Consider the following 27,978-nt stretch of genomic DNA (forward strand, 5'->3'; position numbering starts at 1 on the left):
TCCCTTAAGGCAGTGGTCTTCAAGTCTTTTTATGCTGAGCCCCCCGTGAGTAAAATGTAGTTTCTGCTCCCCCCCCGCACCACAAATGCTTATATTTTCTATTAAAAACAGTCACGATAATCCGCCAAGCTGCCCACCACCAGGCATGCTTCGGGCCCTCCAGTTTGGAGGGCACTGCCTTAAGGCACCCTAGCAGTTCAGCATACAGAGGCCCCCTTTTCGTGCGTGGGGTGATTCCTTCCCAGTTCCACACATTGACTGTTCTACTGATCAGGCTGATTGCTTTCAAACCGTCGCCAAGTAGGGGATACATGCTCCTACTGGCTGCCCCACTCTGGTTTTAAAGTTGTTGCTGCTTCAATGCCCCCACAATGTTCCATGCAAATAGGTCCATACCGTCCTCATAGGTGCACCTGACCCTCTAAGTAATACGTCATCTACATGTATCGGGCCGTGGGTCATGTGTGAGAAACCATGCCTCTGCAAAATGTACCCATGGCTTGGTTTACTTTTTTGGAGGATCAGTCCACTGCTATGACCGCTGCACTAGTTCAGCTGTAGTGCCCAATTTATGGCAGTAGTGATGCTTGTGGGGGCAGGGGGAGACTTTGAGCCTTTTTGAGGATAGTAGCTGGCTCATATTAGCCAAGCCCGACCCCATCATGGGTTCTGTCCCTGCATACCCTCCCATTTCTGGTCCCTATCCTTTCCTGTACATCTACCAGCTGGGACTCTATGGTTGATATTTACATTTAAGAAACTGAAATAGGTGCTTGTCATTTAAAGGACTCACACAAAATGACTGCAGCATTTTAGGTACAAGAGCTCTGCAGTAAAGAACGTATTGCCTCTCCAGAACATCCACCTCCTAATTGTATTCGCGAGCAGGTGCACCTAGTTAAAGCCACAATGCCCACCCCTCTTTTACAACATCTTTCCTCTAGAGTAACTCTCTAAAGTATAGATGGTCTACTGAGGTTTAACGTCCTCGTGGACCTTAGTCCAGGTCAAAGTATGTGTGCAGCTAGACTGAGTTGTGGGTAGCTGCATCGGGATGGGGGGGGGTGCCAAGGAGAGCAAAAATAAGCAAAAATCCAAGGGGACGAATTGGGACAGACATTATCACGCTTAAGGGCATTCACTTACCCCAGTGTACACCTCAAGCAACACCTCCAGTCACATTATGAAGTTTCAGCTTGCCTTTTTCATACCCGCGGCCAAGAAACAGTAAAGACACAGTTAGACAAAATAATTTATTGGGATGCAGTGGGACTAATTGAGGCTTTAAAAAGAAAGGTAGAGGAGAAAAAGCAGCTACTTGTTGAATCTGGAGTGAACAATTTTTCATGCAGTGACAAAACAAGGGAATTATATTGTAAAAGCTGATGGGTGGAAACCGACTATTCCGATGCGTATTATTGGCTGTTCACGCAAGCTGGAAAAGTCTTGGCAGGGATGGCTAGTGTTCTTCATTCTTCCTAAATTCCTTTCTGAGAACCCGCCTCTTACTTCACCTGGACAAATGAAAGTCACAGCATTAAATCGGCAGATGTCTCAGTGTAATGTTGCAGTTCCCAAAGATGTAGCTGCGCAAAAAACTACAAAATATGAAATATAATGTTTTGTCTACTACGAATGTTTTGTCAGACAGATCTAATTTGACAAGCTCAACTCGATCACATCTTCTCAATGGTGTGTCCGTGTTACAGTATGCCGTCATGCCTGGAGAGGGAAGTGATACCTACACTTTTCCCACACACCTGCGCAATCATTCAGAATATGGTATTAAAATACCACGGAATTGGAACCTCCCTCAACCGAGGTTGGTTGCTGTATCTGCCTCTGCTACTAATTGACAACGTAATTGTAGCTCACACGCTGCTCTGACTGAAGATGCAAGTGCTCTTCTGTGTAGTACTGTATAGTTGATTTGTGAATTTGTGGGTTGGTGCCAAATTATAAATGGTACATGTTTTTGTGCTATGGATTTCTGATGGGGGGGCAGCTAGTGTTTTCTTGGGTGTGGTGAATGGTCAAACTAATTGCTAGCTGCTCATAGTGATATTGGGTTAAGTGATCGGCAGTATGTCATGCAGGTAGAGCTTTAACGGATTCTGTTTAGGGAACTGAAAGTGTGTATTTTAGTGCAGTGATTTGTAATTGTGGCAGTTTATTGGCTGTGATGCCATGTTAGATAGAGGTAAGAACTGAAATGAGGGAGTTTACAGGTTGGTTTGTGACATTGTGGGCTGGATTTGTAATTTTGTATACAAAATCAGCGAACCATAGACAATTGAGTGCTCTAGCTAAGAAGACAAAGATGGAATGACGGCTGCAAATTCCCTTGAGGTTTTCCACTACACTATCCATAAGTCCATCTAGACTCGCCCCATAGTAATACCGCCCTGTCTTACACACAAGGAATCAAAACCCCTTTCCTAAATCTTTTGTAAGCAACATGAAATACTCCTCCTGAAGTTGTCTGCAATCATCGTTCCCAATTTCAAACCCATCCTAAAGTTGTCACAGGGTCATCCTGGATTAATTGCACTCTCTCTCCCTCCCTCCCTCCCTCCCCACCCATCCTGAAGTTGTCATGGGGTCATCCTGGAGTAATACAAGATCATCACTGAAAGAAATCAGAACTCATCCTGGAGTGTTATAACTCTAGAGTCATCTCATTTAAATATTTCGGCCTTTACACATACTTCAGGATGGTTTCAGATGGATCTCCCTGAATTAGCCATGGATGACTCCAGAATGATTCCAGGAAGAGCTTCCTTTTTCACTTGGGTTCGGTCCTGGCCACGCAGTCCCTCTCAGGCACTCACTCCTGCCAGGGGGAGAGAGAGGGGGTGGCAAGCTCACTAGGTGACTATGGGGCCTCATGTCGTCCGCAGGGAGGGCGGGGTACGGATGCATATTTCAAGAGAACCGAATTCAGATTTTTCTTTGTTTTAAAAGAAAAAAATGTAATAGGAAGAAATGTGATGCAGCTCATGACCGAGTAAGACAAAAACCTCCCTCTTTTCAGGCAAATTCCCCATGGGTCTTTCCAGCTGTTCGCACTTAGTAAAGAAAGTGCCCTCTCATCTCCTCCACACCGGGCAGCCCACCGCCCAAATTCAGTACACCATCTTCCCAAATGCATGAACCGTTTTTCCCCTTTTAAAAATTTTGGGAACCACTTTTCCTATCGCCTACTGGGCTCCGAGCATCATGGTTTAGACGGCCGATGCCAGCTGGGCTCTTGTGTCTGGTAATTCCACACAGGAAAGTCCGGGGACTCGGGTCCTCGCGCTGCTCCGGGGAAGCAGAAACGCGCGACCAGTGCCCTAGTTTTTATTTTTTATTTTATTTCTGTGACAAAACGATCCGTTTCCCTTTCACGTAGTCTTGTTGGTTTAAGGAGAGGACAGTTGCCAAACACGAACCAGTTCCTGCAAGTGGGCGGAGCTATTTTTTTTTTTTTTTTTTGAACGTCCCTACCCACAAACGTCTGCAACAACTGATGCTAGGCATCACTGATGCCTGCATCTCACACACTGATATGTGCCACCGCTCATGCTGGTAAAACAGCAGTGTCTCCACCCTACTGGTGCCCACAGCTCACTAGTCTCTCTACCATCCAGACATCTGTAACATACTGGGTTCTCCAAGCCACTGACATTGGCAACCCACTGATGCATGCCACCCCCTGATGCATGCTATCCGATGCCTTCCTTCCATGATGTCTGCAAAACAGCAGTGTCTGAAGCCTGCTGGTGCCTACAGCCCACTGGTCTTTGCTACCCAGTGGTGGCTACCCACTGACATCTGTACTCTGCTACCCACTGGGGGGCTGCAGTCCACAGGGTTTTCTAACTCACAGATGCCTGCAACCATCTGCTGTCTACCCCCCACTGACTTCTGAAACCCAATGATGTCTGCGACCCACGGACATCTAGAAACTGTACTAGGCTCTCCAAACCACGGGTGCCTGCAACCCACTGATATCTGGAGTCTCCTGGCCTCTCCAATGATGGATGCAGCATTCTGGCAAGCACTGCTGTCTGCAACCTACCGGGTTCTGCACTCCAATGGTGCCTTCAAGACTCTGCAGCCCACTGGCACCCAACTTCGGACGGGCCATAGGGCAATGCCTGAACCAAAACACAAAATGCTAGTGTGCGCCAATTCCTGTGGTTGAAGTGGGACACTTTTTTGGCCCATGTGGGCCAGTTTGAACCACCATGCAGCTAGTAGTTTTGATCAGAGTTTCTGAATAAATATTCTTTAAAATGCACTATTAGCATCACATTTTATCAAAACGAACCCCTTGGGTACTACTTAAACAGTCTGTTACAAAAGAAATTTCCATTTGTAACTGTGAGCCACTTTTTAATTGATCCTCAAGACAATTTTATGCCCCAGTCTGACACTGCTGGCACCTACACTGCTGTGGTTTCTGCAACCTACCGGGTTCCCTACTCCAATGGTGCCTTCAAGCCTCTGCAACCTACTGGTGTCTGGAGTCTACTTGCTCGTCCAACCCACTTGCACCTGCCACCCACTAATATCTGTAACCTACTGGGTTCTCTATCCCGTTGGTGCCTGCAACCCACTGATGCCTGTAACCCAAATGCCTGCAACTGGCCAATGGTCTCCGGACCTTCCAGACGTCTTCTCCACCGAGTAAGCAACATTTAGAGCGGTTTGTGCATTTTTTGGAGCCAGTGTCTTCAGCTCTCGAGGTCGAGAGGGCTGTCATCTGCAGAAGTGGGCCACACACTGTAGCACAATGACTATGGCACTGATCGTCTCCCTTGCACTCTCTGTGCTAGTGCCACCTTCAGAGTTCGGGGTGGCCATCATTCCTACACTCAGCCTGTCTCCCTAAAAGGCTTGATTGTCTGTCTGGCACGTGTGTGCCCTGTCATTTCATTGAGCGTGGGCGGTGTTCTGGCAGGATGTCAGCAGGGGGAGGGCTCGGCTGATCAAGACATCTGCAGCCAGAGAGCATATTCTTGAGGTCGGGGGACGCTCCCTAACCACACTGTTCCAAGTGTGAATCCAGAAGTGCAGTTGCACTTTGCTTCTCGCCACCCAAGCTCCATGAATGCTTTAATCACACCAATTTTGCAAATGCTTAAATGATGGCACTAGTATTACCAATTAATAATCCATACAGATGTTAAGGAGAATTCTCCAGAATGGTTAATTTCCATTACCTACTGAGACCCTCAGCAGCTTTGCTGGATTTCTAGGATTTATTTTTTTCACCTGGTAAGAGTGTGAGCATTTTTTCCCACTCCTACATGTGTTTTTTTGTGTTTTACATGTTTGTGTTCATAGACTGTGGAGCCTCACCTACTCCATAGCATCATCTTTTTACTGTGTGTCACACTGCCCCTTTAGTGCAGTGACACAGGGTTGTCTCTTTCAGACTTCCCACTTTTTAAACTCCATATTCTGGGAATGACTACTGTCTCCCAGAACATGTAAAGTTGCCATTGACTTTATTCTTTTTAAATTCACAGACCCAGTACAAACTATCTTACATAGAGTACTGGAAAGGATTAATAGTTATCCCTTTTTGTCTGTTTCTCATGGAACATTATTTCATTCCCCTTTCTTTACGATTTGGCTGGTGGCAGTGGTATCTACCAATTTTCCTACCACTGTCTATGAGAATAGCCTTGGTACTGTTTTAGGCTATGTTAGTAGCCTCGAACTTTAATCCGCTGGACCCCCATTGTTTGGCTGGGTTTATTCGCCATTTCTTTTTGTAAAGGTCTTTCTCGTGTTTTACTCTGCACGCCAAACCAGGTTTGGTTCCTTTGTTTGTCGTTCTTTGGCGGGCTTCTGCACAGAAGCCCTCCTTAGGCGCCTGAGAGTCTAGGTAGACAGGATGTGAGGGAGGGGTTTTAGGCCACATGCACAGGGTCTCCTTGGAGACCCAGTCGCACGCTTGTTTGATTGGCTAGGTGACTGCCAGGACAGCCTCCCTGCTGTTTGATTGACAGCCAGGCTGTGTGTGAATGGGGGAAAACTACATAAAAAGCAGGTCTCTGTGACTTGGAAGGCAGAGTCGCCACTGGATCGAGAGAGCTGAAGAGAATCTGAAGGAAGAGGACTGCAACTACTGAACTCTACTCTTCCGACCAACTCCATTTCGAACTCTTGGCAAAGACTTAACCGTGAATTACTCTGAACTGTGTTATCCACTGCAAACCATTAACAATGGCCCAGGCCTATTGATTTGAATCCTCACTGTAGTAAGCCTTTTCTATTCTTGATTGCCCTGCCTACTTACTTGTTGGTGCTGCTTAATTTTTGAATAACCTTGTCTTTCCCTCCCTTCAATTGCTGGAGTGCCATTTTGCTCACATTGGGTGTTGTGTAGTATATTGAGATTTTTCTGCTGCTTTACTTGAACTGTTTTACAACTGATGTGTGTAAATGAATGTATATTCTTTTACTCAGAAACCTTGAGGAAGTGTTTGTTTGAACCATAGTAACTTGCTGTCCTTTGTGTAACTATTGATACTGCTCACTTACTCTTGAGATAAGTCTGGCTGCTCAGCCATCGCTACCACTTTACTGTGTACTACAGGCTTTTACCAAAGGTGAATGTGTACTGTCACTTGTAGTCCTAATTGTGTCTGGTGTTCGCATTACGGTTCTCCAGGTGGATACGGAATTCAAGCGCGTCCTTGGAGCCAGGTGATGTAGAACATTTCTCATTCTGGGAGCGATTGACATCAGTCGCACACGGGTCTGGCTGGGTGCAGCAGACCACTTACCGGACCGGTCATGACAAGGTTAATACTCTAGCTGTGCTTTTCCTCACTGGACGGAAAGAGACCCGCCTGTGCCCGGGCTCAGCTGATCTACGTGTGTTACAGTTTGACCTGATCATTGCTGTTTAGTGGTGACCCCTCCGGCCATGGCCTGAGCTGGACATCGTGTTAGCCAACGTACAAAAGCCCGTCCCTTGGAAGAATAAGTAGAAATAGGCCACTGGGGTGTGGAAAGGGGGCCTTCGCACAGGAAAATAGGCCTTTCATCTGAGATCCTAAAAGGCCCGATTTAACAGGAAATCCCAATGTACTGCTCACTAGCATGCAGTAGGTGTTCCTAAGAGGTATATAGAAAAACAGGAAGACGCTATTAACTAAGGTCTCTCTGGGCCACTGTGCAGACACATTTCTTTCAAGCATATAACGCACGTGTGCAGATCAGTAACAAAGGGTGCATGGCATGCTGTAAAGCCAATGCTCGCACGTTTCAAAGAATTATCCGGGGGCAGGCAGAATGCACCGCATTTCAATGGCACTGTTTACTTCTTAGCTGTTTTCGAAGTGCTAGTCACCGTCCCTGGAGTGTAGTTGGCAAATTCTCTGCTAATATTAAATCGCATATTAGGGTAAGGCGGGAGTTTCAAGTTTGCCTCCCTTTACTCCCCCAATTCCCCTTTGGACAATAACTAGAAGACCTTAACCGCTGCATAATACTGTGGCCTGGCCAATGCGCCCGAGTCATGTGGCAGCTCAGCGCATTCTGTTTGCTGGACGACGCAACCTCGCGTGCATAAAAGATGGGGGCGCGGGGGCCTTGCGCCGCTCAAACGCAGGAATCGCGCAGTGAACGGCCCGGACAGATGTGAAAATGCATGGCAGCATCGCACGACGCCATAAAAAGTGGAAGCTATTTTTCTTCAGAAAAAAATAATTTGTGCCTTTTAAAATCATGCACACATCGCATGGGAAAGTCGATGTGCAGATGTGAGAGAGACTGTCAAGTGGCAAATATGTAACATGTCGCGACACGCATTTTTATTATTGGCTATAAGGTCAGTATTCATAGTGTGGTTTGCAATGTTCCTAAACGACCGGAACAGCAGCTATGTCGAGCATTTTATTTTCGCCGAAATGAGTCCGGATAACAGCACTGGCATCTGCTGTAATCGGACCGACGCCTCGAGTGGCATAACGTGGCTTCTGGGATCGCCTGCTCTGATGCCACTGCCCTGGCAGTGGCGTAACACAAAATGTGGGGGCCCCCCTGCGAGCCATGCTGAGGGGGCCCCCCAACTCGGCAACAAATCACGGGTTGCGCCACACTCTGGGCCGGCCTAGACTGTCACGCTTGCACAATACGCATGAACGTGCTGCTGAAGGGGTATGCCGCACACTGCACTAGGAAAAAGATATAAATATGTGTTTTAATGCAATATACAGCACACTTTCTGAGATAAATTGGCTATAAAGCCAGAGTGTTTGCAATTGTTTTGTAGGGTAACACAATCCAATACATGCAAGTCACCAACAGTGCACAGGAACATTAATGTTTCCAACTGGCTGCACAATGTAGACCAGTGTAAACACGTAATAACATTATAGTACAGAATGCCAGGCCACATTTAGACATACCTAGACTGTTTTCAGCAAAATGCCAGTCAAAGCAATAACACTCATCAAGAAGAGAGCACACAATAAAGCATGTGTCTCCATGGCCTCGAACAACACGGCCAAACTCTTTAAAATCTGCAAGGAACTGGTCAATCCTGTTGTGGTCTATACCTCTTCTGTTCCCTCCCATGCCCTCTGTAAAGCTCTGGCCTCTCATTTCTCTGCTAAATCTCAGGACATCCTGTCCTCTATGTCCTCTTCCTCTCTCGGCCCATTTTGGCCATCTCTTCTCTCCTCCTCCTTTTTCCTCTTTCTCTCTGACAACACCTGACGAGGTTTCTAGACAAGTCCGATCTATGAAAGTGTTGTCCAAACAGGTGCTCCGCTGCTCCTCCAGAACCATCAAAGCCCATATTGACACCCTCGCTCCAGCCTTGGCCGATTTCTGTAATCAATCTTTCGCCACTGCAATGTTCCCCTCTCCCTTTGAGCACTCCCTTGTGCACCCACTCCTCAAGAAGCAGTCTGCTGATCCTACCTGCCGGAAAACTATCGCTCAATCTCCACCTTTCCTGAGCAAACTCTTGGAAAAGCTTGCCATCTCCCAGCTTACTCTCCACACTGAATCTGTTGGTTGTCTCCATGACCATCAGTCTGGCTTCAGAGCTGCCAGAGGCATGGAAACTGCTCTCCTTAACACCTGTGCTGCTCTCTAACCTTGATTCCAGCATTCCTTCTATTCTCACCCTTCATCTTTCCTCTGCTTTCGACAGGGTCAACATCGCCATCCTGATCAATCGACTCTGTGAGAACCTGGGCATCACAGATCAGACCCTAGAGTGACTGACCTACTTCCACTTGGACCGCCACTCCGCTCCCAGGTCGATCGTGGTCCCATTCTCTCCGCCACCTCTCTCTACCTGTGGCATTCCCCAGGGCTCTATCCTCTCACGCTGGTTTTTCAACCTCTACTTGGCCACTTTGGCCTCCCTGATCTCTACCTTATCCTCTAACTTTCAGTGTTGTGCGGATGACTCAGCTTTCCTTCAGGCTCCCCTCATCCTCCTCTCCTCTCTTGCTCATTCCTGACTGTCTATCCACGATTCAGGATTGGTGCGCCTCCAACAATCTCTGCCTTAATGCCAGTAAGACAGAGATCCTTCTCATTGGGACCCTTGCCACTGTGTTTCCTCTTTCACTATAGCAGACCACCTTGGGCCCTCTTCCTTTGCCTTCCTGCGAGGCAAAAAACCTTGGTGTCATCTTCAACGCCACACTCTTTCTCTCCTAACATCTCGGACATCACCAAGAAGTCCCACTACCAGCTGCTCCTCCTCAAAGGGACTCTTCCCTTTCTCACTCTCCACCAGAAGCTCACTGTCTCTAAGCTGGACTACTGCAACAGCCACTTTCTCAATCTGTCTTCCTCTCGTCTCCGTCATCTGCAAATAATCCAGAACAGGACTGCAAGACTTAGCCTTGGCCTCAAGCCCTGGGATTGTATTTCTCCAGCCCTGAAATCTCTCCACTGGCTGCAAGGATCAAGTTCAAGAGCCTTTGCATTGCCCGCAAGGCTTTCTGGGGCCAGTGCCAACACTAAATCCAATGCTCTCTTCCAAAATACCTTCTTTTTCTAACCCTTCACTCAGCTACCTCCAACTCTCTAAGGCTTAGACATTTCTCCAGGCAGAGAGTGGGGGTAGACCTCTCTCCTCTGCTGGTGCCTCCAACTGGAATGGCCTCCCTGCCCCTCTCAAACTTGAGGCGGACAACCTGAAGTTTCAGAAGCAGCTAAAAGCTTTCCTCTTCTCTGCTGCTTTCGCTCTCTCTCCCCCCCTGCTGACCTACATGACCTACCTGTCTGCTGTACTGACTGGCTGCTTGGCTACCCTCAGAGTCTCTCTGAGTCCAGGCTCTTTCTTGATTGGTCACCCTTGCACTGCCTCCGGGCCTACCATGCACTTAGGGGCTGTAACTGTAACCCTGCAGTCCATTGTTCTCCTTGCACAACCAATAGCTGCTCTGCCCTGGCTGCACTTACTGAGAGCATTGCTGCCCTGTTTTCCCCTCCCCTCTCACTTGCACTTCCCTGCTCCCTTTTCCCTTGCACTTCTCGTTCTCACAATGACACAAGGCCTAGTGAGATTGTTTGTCTTGTCCTCCCTCTATCATCCCTCCCTTGTGTACACTTGTGTACAGGCACGTTATAAATGACTTGAATCACATCATATCATTTTATCACAGATGCCCAGAAAAATATACAATGCCGCAGTAAGAAATGACTAGACTGGCAGCACCCAAACACCAATCTAGCCAGGTAATTAAAGTTAGCAGGACTACTTTATCAGAAATGTCCAGTTAAAAGAAAGTCATACCAAACTGAGGAATGACTAGACTGGCTAAATCAAAATGCCTCTCTAGCCACTAATACCACATATCATGCCTGCTTAGCCTGGACATGGACAACCATTATGATTTATCACACAATCCTGTTCCCCACACATCCACTCTCCCTCCCACCCACTACCCCAACCTCCACAATCAGCTCCTTGGCCCAGAATTACCTCTGTGTCCATCTTCCTTGTCCCAGAGCTTTCGTATGAGGCTCCTTGACTCATAGGTAAGTACTGGGATGAGGAACAGTGGGACTAGGAGTGATGAAGATTACACGTAGCTAAATCAGGCATTACCTCCATGTACCTCTACCTCTTCCCAGTACTTTTGTATGAGGCAGAGTGCCTCAAACACACGTACTGCCTCGTATATAAGTACTGGGACGAGGAAGAATAGGGCTAGGAGTAAGCAAGGCATTAAACACAAGTAGTAGCGCAACACCATTGAGTTGACTGGGCTTCAGCACTACCCCCCCTGACATTTTGGGCTATATTGACTCAACTTGGCTAACCTTTAGAGCAGTTGCCAGACCGAACAGGATTTTAAACGGCACCTGGTTTTTGCTGTTAACAAGAACCCAGCAATTACCAACGTAAAGCATTTCACTGTTAGTACCTGCATTCAAATGCCACATTGTTTAGGGGATTGAAATCGTGATGTGGGTTTAGTACTTGCATGCCAGGGGAGTGATTGGAAGGGTAGAGAGGGAACAGGAGACTTATAGGAGAGAGTTCACTGCTTGTAACATTGAATCTGCACTAGAATAGTCTCATTAAAATGCGTAAATAATTTGGATGCGCCCACACAAATAAGTTTCCCCCTCCCCACCGCATGTGAAGTTAGCGCCTCTCCCAACATTTGAAGGGTTAGCCCCCCCGAATGAAGATTTTCTTGTGCCCCTGTACACAAGCACACACACCATTCACCTTATACACACCCAGTCAACCACACATTTAAGTGTGCACCCTTTCACCATACACTCACACAGGTAGCCACCTATACATTTAAGTGTGCACCCTTTCACCATGCAGGCACACCCACACAGCCACCCATACATTTAAGTGTGCACCCTTTCACCATACACACACAGGCAGCCGGCTATACATTTGAGTGTGCACCCTTTCACCATAGACTCATACACGCACACCTCATGGAGTTGAGGGGGGGCCCTATTACTTAAAAAAGAAATTGGGGCTCATTACGGGTCCACCGGTAACCATGCCGGTGCTACCGGCGGGTTGCCGCCAGACCCATAAAAAATTACTATGGCCTGACTTCCCGGTGCCACCGTGCTATTTCAAGTCCGGCGGCTGGGAAATCAGGTGCCGGTAATTTCGTTAAACCCCAGACTCCACGGGAATGGGGACACAGAAGCACCTGCACCATTGTTAACGGTGCCGGTGCTTCCGTGACAGGTCTGCCTACCGTGGCTGCTGTGCCTGGCAGGGTCAGACCTGTCGGGCACGGGAGCCCCACCAGGCAGACCTGTAATATGCCGGTCCGGAAACAACAGTGCCTGTAAGCTTACCAGCACCGTTGTTTCCGGACCGGCATGGTCAGAATGAGCCCCATTGTTTCTTTTTTAAGTCACTATAACTTCATTAAGAAATTATTTCAGTTAAGGACCGAACCATAATCAAAATAATTTCTTTATGATGGCTGAGTGGCTTCAAAAACAAACAATTTCTTTTTGAAGGCATAGGGTACCCCCCCCCCACCCCATGACATGGAGGCCTCCAGCCTAGGGTCTTCCATGTCATGGGGTACGGGGGCCCTCAGACTTCAAAAAGAAAGTTTCTTTTTGTAGTCACTCTGCCTTCATAAAGAAATTATTTCTGTTACAGAAATTTTCTTTATGAATGCAGAGTGAATTTCAAAAGAAACTTTTTTTTTTTTTAGAAAAAAATATTTTCTTTTTTTTTTTTTTTTTTTTTTTTACTGGGGCCCCCTCCCAGCCATGTGCTGGTGGGGCCCCCCACACCGCGGGCCCCCCCGCACCGCGGGGGCTGCGGGGGCCCCTGTTACGCCAGTGTGCCCTGGGCGGCAAACCACATGACACCCACTTCTCAGTAAAGAACTGAGCTTCAGGCTTCAAAACCCCAGCAAAAGCACCCACACATCAGACAAACCGAAACAAGGAAGTTGCTGTGTTTATGCGGCCCAGCCTTTGCTTCCCAGCCACGTTTTGCATAGAGTGCTGCAAGGAAAGGCTGCCCCCAAAGAGACGTGAACCGGTCTCACGGCGGACCTGGTTTTGTATTTTCCCCGCGTAAAACCTTGGCTCCGAATTTTCCTGGCTTGGTGACCCGCCATGTTGAAAGTGACAGGGTGCAGAAAATGTGCAGCCTTCTGGTTAAAACGAGGTGCGCAACCTTGTGTGGACGATCGCACAGCTTGTGTTGTAAGGGGTTTTAGTTTGACACCTGCTAAAAAAATCTTCCCACCCCAAAAAAAACTTAAATAACATCTTGACAATTTGGGGTGGGGGCACCGGATCCAGGCAACTCTAAGCGAATCCATGCTATTTACACCAATAAAAATATATAAATGAAAACACTACATGATTCAGAGTGACATAATCCCCACCCCCACCCCCACCAATTGCCCCCAAAAGGACCCCCCCCTGCCAAAGAATTGTCCCAGTAATTTGATGATGGGGTAGGTGGTATAGATATCATCTTTTGGGGTTACACAGATTTGAACTGCACTTAAATAACAGCAGAAATATTCCGCCCCCCCCCCCCCCCTAGCAGAGGAAGTAAACGACTCACGATGATTTGGACCCGACGCAAAGGAAGAGGTGCGTGGACACTTTGCCATTGAACTCGCCATTTCTCTTTTTAGAAAAGAGAAAAAAAACACAGCAGCTTCACATCAGATAAAAACACCCATGCAGAATGGAGCTGCGTCAGTTCGAAGCGGGAGGGGTCATTCAGTGAACAATGACGGACAAGAAGCAACGTCTGTGCGGTGTGGTGCGCTATAGTGCTTTGAAGCCCTGAATATCAGTACAGCAGCCACGTTGTACATCTACGTCAAGAATGGCACTTCCTTCCGGTGTTGGGTTAGGAGAAAAGCAAGAGGACCAAGGCAAGAGGAACATATAAAAACAAAGCAATAACCAATAAAATACATGTTAAACTTTGAATGAAAAAAACGAACAAGCAGAAAAGAAAAAGCACGGAAAGTGTTAAACAGCATGTTGCACGCACAGAGGAGAGAGGATCGTATTATTTCTCCAGGTCAATTCTCACACTACGGAAAGAATACGAATTAATGGCAAAGGCGTGTCTCTTCCCCTCCTTCCGACCTGTCCCCCCAATGAATGCCACGATGGTCTCCAATATGTGCGAAAAAAAGTATACACTCGTCGGACAAAGCAGTCGAGCACATTGTGGTAGCCTTCCAAAATAAACTAGATAAAAAAAGGTTTCTGGCAGACTCTGGGCTAATAACAGCCAGCGATATCCCAAACCGGTCTAGGGCCAGGCCATTAATTAAATCCTGGGAGGGGCATTGGTGTCAACTGCGATAATGACAGGCTAACACCTCTGAAAATTTAAATATGTGCTGGTCAGTCTATGGGGCCTTGCAAGTCCCACCTTCCAGACAACTGCACGGCATTCACCTATAAAGTTTAGTGCACCGTAACTATCAAGTGCCCCACGTTCACACAGCCTCGGGCTTGTTGCCGGCAACGCTCTGCATCCTGAGACTGGTAGTTTTGTGTTTACCATCAAACTATTCCTCTTCGCCCCTTATGTGACGTTGTGTTGGCTCAAGTCCCAGGACTGAATGAAGGTGTCGGGAGAAGCATGTGCTGAAATGCTCCTATGCACGAGGCAACTCCGAGAGGGGAATTCTGGATAATTCCCAGGCACTCGTGTGCTCTGATTGGCCTAATCCTTTCTGTAGTTGGGGGGGGGGGGGGGGGGGATAAAAATTGCCGTTTCACGGTTTGGAAATCCAAGTGACCCCCGCCCCCTTCCCCAACCTGTCATGGCATGAGCGGACGCTGTCTGACCACTGGGGCACAAAAAAAGACCATGTTCTATCTGCATGGGGGGGAGAGGGGGGAGTGGTTTGAAGTGCAGGAGAGGCAAGAGGCGTGGGCACATTCAAATGCTGCAACTAGTACTCTGAGGCTTGTCGAACTTGTACTTTTGTAAAGCTCCTGCTAGCTCAGATTCTCAGGTTCTTGGTGCTGTAAATCTGAAATGCCGCTTCCCTCTCCTCTCTTCCCAAAGTTCTAATTTGCTCTCGTGTTTCCCCACCTTCTTCCCGTTTGCTTGCACACCCTAGCGCTCTCCCTTTCTGTTTCCTCTCACTTTCTCTCCACCCTCTCCCTTTCCCATTCTGTCAGGTTGCTTTCTTTCTGTATCTTTCTTGCTCCTGCTCTTTCCCTCTCTCGTTTTCTCTCCCCACATCTGTCTCGCTCATCTCTCTCGCATCTCTGCTACTCCCCCTGTCCCCCACTCTCCCTCAATTCATGGAAGTCAGAAGAAGAGGCTGCCGGGATCGCAAAGATGACCTGCACTTTGCATGGATATGGCTGCAAGTGGCGCATTAACCTCCTGGGCTATCTCGCATGTTGTTAAAGAGTTGCCGCACTGTTTTGAGGCGGTCGCTGTGTTTGGGCGCAACGAATATGCATATTCTCAAGCTTTGAGTTCAGAAGTTGCCCAGGCCTTGGTGGCTTCAGAGTCCCTGCTAAGCCCTCCTGCAGGCTCAGCGGAGGAGCTGCAGGCTGCATTTACAAGCCATCCTACAGGAATGTTGGCATAACCTGCTCGACTCGATCGTGCATCACGCGCATATGTAGAAGCTGTGGGATAATAGAGAAATCGGGTGGCGATTGCTGGGGAATAAGCGATGGAAAGACTCAATGGGCTGATAGAGGTCATCTACTAAATGTGGGCAGGAGCGTGGAATTGAGGTGGGGTGCGGAATGGCCACAGGCATGTGCATTCCCTGGTGTTTTTATAGTGTTTAAGATGCCGTTCAGGTTTGTATTTAAGTTTACATAGCACTTTACGCCAAATCGCTTTACATTAAACAACAAGAAAACGTATGGAAGCATAATTATAAAACATGAGACAAGCCATCAAAAACAATAAATAGAACAATTTTCATAGGAGTGTATAAGAGACTCTAAACAGGAAGAGTAAGAGGGAAGCCAGGTTACCAGGACGGGGAGTGCAGAAGATGAGCTTTCGAGGAGGAACGGAAGGAGGAGTAAGTGGAAATGGAGCGGATAGACAGGTAGTGTTCCAGTGTAGAGGGGCAAGGAGCTGAAAGGAACGGAAACTAGAATGGGCACAGGGGGAAGGAGGAACAGTGAGTAGGAAGAGATCTGCAGATCTGAGGGGACGAGAGGAGCATAGAACGAGAGGAGAGAGGAAAGGTGGGGGGGCAAGATCATGAAGTGATTTAAAGATGAGACAGGAAGTTAAGTTTGAGTTGAGAATGAAAGGGAAGCCAGCCTAGGTAAGAAAGTGAAGAGGAAATGGAATTGTGAGGAGAGAGAGAAGACAAGGGTACGGATAGCAGAGTGATGGAGGGATTTGAGGGGAGCCAGGTGTGAGGCAGGGAGGCTAAAGAGGAGAGTGAAGCAATAGAAAAGATGAGGGAAGAGATTAAGAGTTAAGTGGCATAAGGTGAGGGAGGAACGGATTTTACGAACATTGAAGAGTTTGAAGTGACAGGAGCGGGAGGTAAGAGAAATGTGGTGGGTAAAGGAGAGGGAGGAGTCTAAGTGAAGGCCAAGATTGCGAGCAGAGGCAGAGATGGGAGATTAGAAGGGGGAAGAGAATAAATGGAGGGGGAAGAGTTTTGGATCGGAAATAAGACTTCAGTCTTATCAGTATTGAGGGAGAGAGTGTGAGATGACATCCAGTTTCTGATAGCAGAGAGACAGGAAGAAAGATTAAGGTGGATGTCAGGAGTGAAAGTAGAGCAAGAGCTGGGTGTCATCGGCATAGAAATATTGAGAGATGCCGAAGGAAGAGATGATGCGGGGGGGGAGGGAGAAGGGCAGTGTAGAGTTAGAAAAGGAAAGGGCCAAGTACAGAGCCTCCGGGAACACCAAAGTCCAGGGGGAGAGTAGAAGAGGTACGACTGCCCCAAGAGACAGTGAAAGAACGGTTGGAGAGATGGGAGAACCAGTTGAGAACAGTCTTTGAGACCAAAGGAGGAAAGAGCGTTAAGGAGTGATCAACGATATTAAAGGCAGCAGAGAGATCAAGGAGGACAGAGGATTGCTTAGAATAGCGAGTGGGAAGGAGGGAGTTGAGAACGGAGGTGAGGGCAGTTTCAGAGGAGTGTTTAGGGCGGAATCCAGATTGAGAAGGGGGGAGAAGAGCTTGGATACAAAAGCTGAGTTGAGTGTAAACTAAGTGTTCAAGAAGCTTAGAAAGGAATGGTTGAAGAGAGATTGGACGAAAGTTGGAAGTAAGGAGAGGATTGGTTAGAGGGTTTAAGGATGGGAATAATAGTAGCGTGTTTGAAGGTGGCAGTGGAGAGACAAATGTTGGAGGTGAGGTAGGGGATGAGAAGAGGGTAGATTTGAGAAATTGGGGAAGGGGATCAGAGGGATTCAGTAGGGTGAGCTTTGGACAGGAGGAGGGAAACATCAGAAGGAGTAATAGGGAAGAAATTAGACTTGCAAGAGGAATGGGTTGTGAGAGAGGGGGAGGAGGAGAGTAGGAAGGGGAGCGAAGAATGTTTTGACGCAGAGTGAATATCTTAGATGAGGAAAAGTGAGCGAAATCGGGAGGAGAGGGGAGAAGTAGTGGAAAGGTCGGGAGTAGGTGGGGAGAGAAGAGAGAGGGTCTGAAAGATACGACGTGGATGGGAGGATTGTGATTGGAGGAGGTTAGAGTAGTAAGAACGCTTAGCTGAGTTACGGCAGGAATCCTAAAGAGTGTGGTATGAGAAATGGGAGGCTTGATTAGCAGGGGAGCCGAGCTTGAGCCAACGTTGCTCAAGGAGACGGAGGAGGTGGCGCATGGACAGAAGGTGAGGGGGAAAGCCAGGGTTGAGAGGATTTGTGGGTAGGGTGGAAAGAGGAGAGTGGGTGAAGTTGATCAAGGCTGGAGGAGATAGAAGAGGACAGAGGATAAAGCTTCATTAGCAGAGGGAGAGGGAGGCAGAGCAGGTATCGCGGCAAAGAGAAGGGCTAAAGTTACAGAGATCCCGTCGAGAGAAGGAAATGGAGGGGGGAAGAGGAGGGAGTGGAGGGGGGAAGTGAGGGAATGGAGAGTAAGGCATGCTCAGAAGGGTAGATGCATAGGGAGGAGGAGAAGGTAGAGATAAAAATAAGATCAAGAGTGGAACCCAAGGAGTGATTAGGAGAAGCAGGGAGGGGAGTGAGGAAGTAGTAGTCGAGAATGGAAAGAAGAGGGGATGGTTGAGAGGGGAGGTGAAGGTTGAGAGAGGGGGAGAGGGGGAGATGAGGGAAAAGAAGGTGATCATGGTCATCATAGAAGCAAGAGAGGGGGCCAGGCGGTCCGTAGATTATTAGAAAAGGGATAACGTGAGGGGAAGTAAATGATTTGTACAGATATTCAAAGGAAGGGTAGACGGGAAGAGGAGTTGGAGAGGCGGGGTGACAGTAAGGATGATGGAGGAGACCAAGGTCACTGCCGCGACGAGAAGGGCGGGAGATGAGAGAAAAAGGAGGAGGAGGTAAGAGAGGCAGGTACAGTAGAGTTGTGAAGGGGGATCCAAGTTTCTGTAATGCAGAGGAATTGAAGGTGAAGTCGCATAAACATGTCCAGAACAGCTGCGGTCTTGTTAGTTTCGGAGCGCTCTTCAACCCTTCCGTAGAAGGAAATCGAATCACAAGGATACGGAAGGAGCTGACGAGGATCACGCAGTGCTGTCGACAAATTGGAGGAGATTGGAAGTCCGATGCTCCCGGAGTCTAAAGACTGACATGGGAGCACGTGACCCCAATGTGACCTTGACACATCAGGTTTACATCCCACAAGTGTCTGCTCTCCGCACACTTAGCCGATTCGTTACCAAGTCCCCACAAGCTAGGTTCAAGTTAATCATCTACGTGGCCCTATTTCCAGAAATACATTTTTTAATGCTGTCATGGCTTGCTTGCATGGCCTGCCTGGCTTAAAAAAAGAAAGGAAAACACACATGATTTATTTTGCCCAGGGTGGGTACGCCAGAATTGCAAAAAGTGAGACGGGGCATTCTGCTACCCTCCCCATGCAACTGTGTTATTACCCTTCACCCGCCTGAATTCTGAAGATCAAGGTTTTCAAAGCGTTTTACTTCAAACCCCGGTGGTGAGACCATTGTCGGGGCAAGAACACGAGCCTCCTCCCGGGTACCAGGAGGAGCGCTGGGAATGAACAACAAAAAGCAAGTGCAGCCTCCCCAAAAGCCATGACACGTTAACGTGGCCTCCATTCATGCGCATAGTCGGCAGTCCCATAAAGAGGGAGGAGCAATCCAGACAACCATGTTATCTCTGTGCATTCTGGTAGTAGTAGTTTTGCTTTTCTAATTTCAACAAACAGCTCGTGCTAGACATTCCAGAATGGGAACGATGCCCCAGAACCGGTGGTAGCTGCAGCGCACACAACACCCTGACACCATGGAGGGTGAACTGCTTTCTTTGCGCGCAATGCGCACGCACCTCATGGTTGGTCACGTGACCTTTCTCGCGCATCGAAGCACCCCATGACAGCGATGTTGCGTGATGCTACACCCACCTCCCCTCCAGATAATTATAGACCTACCCCATTCCTCAATCCAGCGTCGAGGCTTTATGATGCGTCGGGGCCTTCCCTGTCGAGGAGGCGCAGCTGTCCCATCCAGATGTTCCTCTGTGCTGCTATGTTCCTTTCTTTCCTGTTCATCTCCATCCACCGAGTATCCTGACCTCTTATGTGTTTCTTCTTCTCCTTCACTCCATTGACCGTTTGTCCGGATGGTTTCCTCTCCTGCTTTTCTGAACAATTAACTATTTCTCGTCATGACCCGTGGATCAAATGGTGGCATGTCCTTGTGAGCCTGGGTTTGTCGTACCAACACTTGCTCCCCTATTGATATATCTGCAGCTTGTGCCCTTCTTCCTCGACCTGCATAGTCCTTCATTCTTTCCTTCGCACTGTTGTCTCTCTCCCTTGTCTTTGTCAGCTCTTCGCTCATATCCACTTCCTGATCCTCCTGCAGTACCCTTGATCTGATGGGACGTCTGAACATGAGTTCTTGCCCGACACTTCCCTATGGAGTCATGCATTGCATTCCGGTAATCTCTTAGGAGTTGGCAGAGAGCTTGTATGATGGGCATGTGTGTAATTGTTGCAATGCGGTTTACCCTCTTGATGTTGGCCCATAAAGTGCTCTACCACTCCTGCACCTGGGCCAGAGGGGTGTAATTTTCTTGTGTTGGAATTTTCTTGTGGGAAAACTGTGTTTTGTAAGCTCAGGCAGAGGTGGCTGAATTTCAGCTCTTTCTCTATTGGTCTGTCCATTCCTGGGAGCCATACCTTGCTTCGCAACATGCGTTTTTTGGAGGTGATTCCACAATGACCTTTGTGTACTATTTCTATGACCTTCTGGTGGAGAGTTTCCAGTATTATTATTATTCTGCCTCCCTTTAGCAGTAGGGATGATGGTGGTATGGATAGTTCCTCTTTTGACATGGCCAGTGTTTTGAACAGCCATTCATCCAGCACCAGACTTGCCTGAAGTGCCTCTCCCAACGATTTCCATCTTCCATTCCCGATGCAGGATGCTACTAGTGCTAGCGTGGCATCTTCAGGTCTACGTTTTGCATGTCCTGTCATGGCAATGGCAGGTGGCATTGCTTGGTGAATTATGTAATTCATGTATCCATCCACCTTATATCGTGACGTTGTACTTCCAGAGAGTGGATGTCGAGAGAAGTGTGCTTGATTTTCGTCCTCGCCAGGTTTGTGTAGTATTGAGTATTTGGATTCCTGGAGACGGAGTCCCCATCTCGCGATTCTCTGCAGCATTTGTGCCGTCGGTTTTCCGTAGATAAGTGCTTGGTGGTCCATTTAGTTTGTTCATGTAGCGATTTCCCCAAAGTTTTGATCTAATATATACAAATGTAAGTTTCAGGGACTCAGGATTACTGCATGTTCTAGTTATACTGACGGATCAGAACACTGAAAAGATTAAACAAGTAGATCTTTCAGTACCATAAACCATTCAATTATCAATACAATAATTCATACAAAAATCAAAACATGATATTCTAAAACGCAAACACCAGGTACTATTCACGAGTCCTGTCGTTCAATCTCTGCAGAAGTGGCCTGGGCAACACAATGTACAAAAATGTAAATCAAATGTTCAACATGGTTGTCTTGTAGTTCGTACTAAAGAAGAACCGGAAGTCATGCATGAGCTTAATGCTCGTCTTGATCTCTCGACACTGTTGTAAGAGGATTCAATTCAACACTACAGCTAAGTCAATGCCTAGTCTGGGATACTGAATGGAAACCCTTATTGATATATCTTTATGTCCAGTTCATGAGTTCTGGATGACTACCCCTATATAACACCCCTCTCTTAGAATCCCCCTGACCCCACTGAGCCAAGAAGTAGTTCTGTTTTGCAAGTTTAAAAGGTTTATTTGAGAAATAAAACAAAATATAGATACCACGCTTTTATAATAAATTAATAATCGATATCGCCCTTATAAATGTTAACAATGGGTAATCTGACACTAGCACACTTCTTTATAATCAATGAGGAGTTAGTATAGGATGGATAAAGTAGCAAAAATACTTTTATGATTTCAAGGGAAAAGCAATGGGGAATAAAATGCAGTACAGAAATACTTGATATGATTTTAGCAAAAGATAAGATAATCACTTTTTCTCTGGCAATTCACCCCCCTCCCCTATGCAATGTAAGAAATGGAAGGAGATGGAAGTAACACACACAGTTCTCAGGAATGCAATCAAATACAATATGAAATTCAATTCCCACCCCAGCAAGCTTAGAGAAAACCGGTATGAGTTTTAAAACACAGGCCCAAGTGCTTTGAATGTGGTGGCAATGAAGTGAGAAATATGCTGAAAATGCTTTAAATTCCCTTTAGGAGGTTCATGGTGAGTGAGAGATACTTGGGATGAGCCCAGGCTCACTTTAGCAATGATTCAGGGATGGTTATTAAGAGGCAAACACATTTTTAGCAGAGGAAAGCAAAAAGCTGCTATCTTTTTACAGGTAAAGAAATCGGGCCAAATCGCAAATCACGGCGAAATTCGCGAGTGCGTGAATCGTGATTACGGCAAAAGTATAAGGAGTCGGTTCTAGGTTCGTTGGATAGCTGAGATTTCAGAGGAAAGTTGAATTTTGTTCCTAGCCCAAACGGTTCCAGAGATACGGACAATTAAACAAAGGTAGTTTTTCGGATTTAAAGTAAACTCAAAATGACAGGTGACAGCTTGCAGCTTCAGAATTGACAGGTGACAGTTGTGCAGCTTTACAAATGACAGATGACACGATTTCTAGGAGGCTGTTCTACTTAGGTTAAAATAGTTTGGATTAGATTATTTTAACTAAGATTGGTTCTGCACAGTTCTGCTAGGTACTCAAAATATAAATTTGAAATAGGCCTTGCCACGGATCTGGTCAGGTTTTGGACTGGACTCCGGTTCTGGTCTCGGCACTTCACAGCGGTCTGGGTCAGCTCTGCTCTGCTGGTCTAGCCTCTCTGGATTCAGCGGCCTCTGGTTCTGGATACTGCTCTGCTTTCCGGTCCGGATCAAGTGGATTCTGGATGTAACACTGCTTTCTGGGTACTGGCAAGAGTTCTTGGCAAAATAATTCAGACAGCTCGCCCGGCTGTGGAAGAGTTTGCAAATGATTTTGAGGCCTGCTGACAAATACTTTTGCTTGCCGTGGGCCTTCTTGGTTCAAAGTTCTGTAGTCTCTGTTTAGCTTGGAAGTCTAAGTGTTGGATTTCTGGATGTGAAGTCGTCGGTCAGCATGCTCCTCAGCAAATGGAATTGAATGTCTCTACTTGTCCCAGCAGTCTTTTATGTGTTTTGGAAAGTGGGTGTGTGCGTTGGTCTAGCTAAGCCTACCCCACTCACTTGTCATTGGCCCAATTCTCCCCTCTCCCATGATTGGGGGAAGGAAATGGATTGTCAGCATGAAGAAGTCTGTTTATGGGTCAGAGGATCCTCCCCTTGTCAGATTGCACACAAATCTATTTCTGACCCAAATACATATTTATCTATGCACCATTTTTCTAATATTATAGGTCCAGTTAACATATTTTCTGTAGCACCAAACCATCCGATCCCTGTCTTTGTATGATGTCGTGTCCACTGATGACAGAATTCTCCCCTTTTCATCCAGATAACGACCTCTAAACCTTTCCAGATTTTACACAAATGTGCACCAGGGATATGGGTTACAGATGATAAAGTGTCAGATTTTGAACATGCATACATTTGGAGTGAGACCCTATTTTCCGCTAGCAACCCCCCAGAATACACCACAGGGTCCTAACGCCTCTCAAAATGTTCACAGGAAAATCACAAAAATAATATTACTTGTATAATTCGGACAAGTCCGCACTATGAGTTATCATCTTTTTAAAATTATGCCCTGTTCAAAAAAGGGGTGTGGCTTCCCACGTCACAGGGTGGAATAACTGGTTTATCCACTTCCCCCCAAGCTCAGCTGCTAGCAGAGGCACTGCCCCTCCCAGTTTCCCCTAAGAGGAAGCCACTTTTACGACGCCCCCAATATAACATTTGCCTGAGTCCAGGACAGGCCTTTGTTCAACTCCCTGTAGTCCCCAGCTGCTCCACCCCTAATCTAATCAGAGAGGTGACAACTCTTTTTGGCAAGGGGAAGGGTGGCTGAGCAGGTTTCAACTCCTGTCGGGGGTAGTTGTCAGGAGAATCCAGTTTCATTAAGCCAGGTTTCAGCTAAATGTCACTTTTTGTTCCCAGTTTAAATCACTTACAATTTTTACATATACATTCAATAATTACTTCCTTCAAGTCATTTCAGAATATAGTTTTACATTGTATCCACCTCTTAGCAAGTCTTTCCTTGGTCTGGTTTTGTTTCATTTGTTCAGTTTTACACAAAAGTCTGGTGGTTTTAAAACGCCGGCTTTCTGATAGTGGTGAGTACTGGTAATGCAACCATTTTTGGGATTAAGAAAATGAATTCCCCACAGTTCTGAGTTGCTTTTTTGGCAATCAGCATTGCCATTCCCAATGGTTTCAGGCCACTGTGTGTGTGTAGCCCAATGGTGGTTTTAGGCAGTGCCCTCCTGTGCTCACAACATAGGCAAAAATGGGTGGCAGCATATTCTTCATGTTTTCCCTCTGCACTCTCTGGGGAGTTCTGGCCATCATGATGTTTTCCATGCCAGTACTGCACAGTTTTATTGTAGGGCTTGGATGCATGGGTAAAAACATCCCACACTGTATTAATTCACAGGTTGTAGTATCAACATGTTTCAGTGCGTAAGTATATAAATATTGAACATTCATCAGGAGTTGTTCACCCAGAAATTTGAAAGAGCGTGATACGCTCTGGTGTTTGCAATTGTTCACATGTTTTTCTAACAAATATTCCTGACTGTTTCTTGAGGGTGAAAACACTGAGGTTAGTGGTTTGTCAGTGTCTTTTTCGGTGCCTAACGTGTATCTTGTGGGTTGCCTTGCATGGGCGAGTAGCGTTGCGGCAGTGGCACCTGTTGGACTGGTATAGGGGGTTGGGTCCTCTATAATTGTCTGGTTTTCTCCTTTCTGGATGAGTATTGGGTTTAGGGAATCCTCCTTGCGGTTTTCCATGCCGGGACGTTCGGATCTTTCTTAGATCATGGTAATCAGTTTACATCAGCACGTCTGCATGGGCGCTTGATGAGGTATGGGTTTACGCATATGTGCGACTTCTCGAGTTCGCAATCTCTTGCTGGGTTCTAGGCGCCCTGTTGGCAATTCGTGCACCGCTGCAGCAGCATTTTGCTTTTCACATTCTCTATATAGGTTGAAGAGGTTCCCGGGTGGATTTTATTGCCCCTTCAATGCGTTTTTTCCAACCACTTGACCGCAAGCATTTAATTGAAGATAGTTTGCCTGTAAACTTTATTGAATGCTTGCTAGGGCTAGTGATCCCTGTCATTTAATTTTGAAAATATCTTTTTGATCATGGTTTATAATGATCTGGGGTGAATGCTTTTTGTTTTTTATTTTTCTAATGATGGGACCAGTTCATTCTCGTTGATGTTGTGGAGCTTGGAGCAATTTCCTTGCTCTTCCAGATTTTTCAGCAGCTTTGTGTATCCGAGGACTGGCGCGGTAGCAGGTGTTTTACCTTGACGTGAAAGGAGTGCTGTTAATTGCTTCGTTATTTGAAAGTGGGATGTATGATAGGGTTATTTGTAATGCGCTTAATACCCATAGGGTTCTAAGCGCGGCCCTGTGGTTCGAACCTGTGGTGCTCCGTGTCTTCTTGCTTCCAAGGCAAGCACATTGCTCCTGAGCTATCCTCCTTAGGTTCCTTTATCAGTGGTCTTCAAGCCTTTTTTGGTCTTCAAGCCTTTTTTTTGCTAAGCCCTCCCCCCCCCTGCCCATTGAGTAAAATATAGTTTCTGGCCCCCCACCTTTTCTATTAAAAACAGTCGCCATAATCCTTCAAGCCGCCCACCACCAGGCATCCTTCGCCCCCCCCCCCCACCAGTTTGAAGGCCACTACCTTAAGGCACCCTAGCTGTTCAACATACAGAGGCCCCCTTTTCGTGGGTGGGGTGACTCCTTCCCAATTCCACACAATGACTGTTCTACTGATCAAACTGGTCGTTTTCAAACTGTTGCCAAGTAGGGGATAAATGCTCATACTGGCTGCCCACTTTTAACACGGTTGCTGCTCCAATGCCCCTACAATGTTCCACACAAATAGGTCCATGCCTTCCTCAGTTAGGTGCACCCGACCCTGTAAGTAATAAGTTATCTGCATGTATCGGGCCTTGGCACATGAGTGAGAAACCATGCCTCTGCTAAATTTACCCATGGCTTGGTTTACTTGTTTGCAGGATTGTTCCACTGTTATGAGGGCTGCACTAGTTCAGCTGTAGTGCATAATTTATGGCAAAGTAGCAATGCTTAAGCGGGCGGGAGGAAACTTCTGAACCTTCTGTAGTATAGTGCCTGGCTCATATTAGCAAAAGCCTTCCTGGTAAGGTGTAATATTTACTTGTTGTTCTCCCCCCCCCCCCCCATATCCTCCCCCTAAGTAAAGATAACTAGATGACTTTGGTCATGTGTTCTGTCCCTGCATATCCTCCTATTTCTGTTTCCTATCATTTCCTGCACATGGTCTGCAAGCTGGGACTCTCTATTGTTGTTTACATTTAAGAAACTTAAACATGTGCTTGTCTTTTAAAGGACACACACAAAATGATTGCAGCATTTTAGGTACAAGAGCTCTGCAGTTAACGTATTGCCTCTCCAGAACACCCACCTCTAATTTTATTAGCGAGCAGATGCAACGAGTGAAAGCCACAATAGGCAGAGTCTTGGAGCAAGTTATCAAGAACCAAGGGACGCTTCACTCACAAATCGGGACACATGAGGCAGGAATATCCATGGCAAGCTCACTATAAATTAATGGTTTTGGGTACAGACCTGGCTCACAAATACTTGGAGCATACTAATTTACTTTTTTGTTTCTTCTTTTAGGCAATAACTCAAATCATTGCACTCTTCAATGTGCTTTTCTTTGATTCCGACAGTTCTCTGTGTATTTGGAAGGATGGGGAATTTGAGCCTTTGGCAATTCCTTGTGAAGTTAATTGTAAATGGCTGATACAGGGTCTTGATGAAAGTAGAAGAGAAATACATGAAGAAAAGGATTTCAAGCCAGTCGGGCTTTTCTAGTCTGGTAAGCAATGTAATTTTTTTTGTTCTTTTGTTTGATGTTTGGGGCTGGGGGTACATCTTACGTTCCTACATGGAGTCATTCCCTTTTTTCACACAGATTAATGCTGAACAATGCCCACCACTCTTTACAGCATCTCTTTCCTCTAGAGTAAATCGCAAAAGTATAGATGGTCTACTGATTTCTTTTATGTTATTGGCAACGCGCTATGTGTTGTGCGCCCTTGCGGACCGTAGTCCAAGTCAGAGTATGTGTGCAGCTAGACTGAGTTGTTGCTAGCTGCATGGGAAGGGAGGGAAAGCGCCAAGGAGAGCAAGATTAAGCAAAACACCAAGGGGGCTGATGGGATTGCGCTTGGGGGGGGTTGCTTACCTCTGTACAGCTCAAGCAAAATGTTTGTTGTATTGGTATTCACATTATAAAGTTTCAACTTGCCTTTTTCATACCCGCAGCCAAGAAACTGTATTAAGACACAGAAAACATTTAACAAAATAATGAAAACCTATTGGGATGCAGTGGGGAGGGATGGGAGGGGGGCGAACGGACTATTCCAAAACGTATTAATGGCTGTTCACAAAATCTGAAAAACAGTATGGTTAGTGTTCTTCATTCATCCTACATTCTTTCTTCAGAACCCACCTCTTACTTCTGTCAGGTGTTTCGACCCACATTCAAGTTATTATGCTGCAACATTTGGTGCTGTGGGCTTAGAAAATCCAAGATGGCCGAAAAGCCCACAATTGCGCCAGAATCCAGGAAAACCGCACAGTTTTTGCGCACACCAAAATGATCACCTGACCCGCCACCTACCAGTGCGAGCGGGATGGGCCAGAAGCGCCATGAGTGAAACGTGGTGCCAAAGGAAAAACAGCATTGCCTGTTAGCTCAAAAAGCGCTTTGAAATCACCTTTGTTTCTCTGAATGCAAGCTCAAAATGCCGATTTCAAACATTGCAAGATATTCAAAAATCTTACTGAACACCAGCAGACGTCTGGTAGAATGAAGTCTTGTGTGCATACCAAATCTGGAAAGATGAGCCTAAAATAATGTTCATAACAAAACTGGCTGAGCTGTGGATGTCAGCAGCTTAAGTTAAATGGGATTTAAAGCCACTAAAATCGAAATGTTAAAAATAAATGAGTGACCTACTTTTGAGTGTCACATAGGTTGCAACTGCTTAAATTTCATGGTTTTGAACTTGGAATCGGCGTTCTAGCTGCATGTGTCAAAATTGTAAGTTTGATTTGAATGAAGAAAAATGGGAACAAAAGTGACCTTTGGC

The 27,978-nt window shown here is 46.6% G+C and overlaps 1 long non-coding RNA gene across 1 annotated transcript in view; it reads left to right on the top strand.

The window, feature by feature from the left end:
* LOC138514289 (uncharacterized) overlaps positions 1-27,978 on the top strand; it is a 53,283-nt gene that overhangs the window by 15,302 nt on the left and 10,003 nt on the right. Inside the window, exon 2 of the long non-coding RNA XR_011281907.1 lies at positions 26,498-26,699. This is a non-coding gene — a long non-coding RNA (uncharacterized lncRNA). The remainder of the gene's footprint in view (positions 1-26,497; positions 26,700-27,978) is intronic.

The sequence above is a fragment of the Ambystoma mexicanum genome, chromosome 12, assembly GCF_040938575.1.
Source record: "Ambystoma mexicanum isolate Mex_15411 chromosome 12, UKY_AmexF1_1, whole genome shotgun sequence".
Lineage (NCBI taxonomy): Eukaryota > Metazoa > Chordata > Amphibia > Caudata > Ambystomatidae > Ambystoma > Ambystoma mexicanum.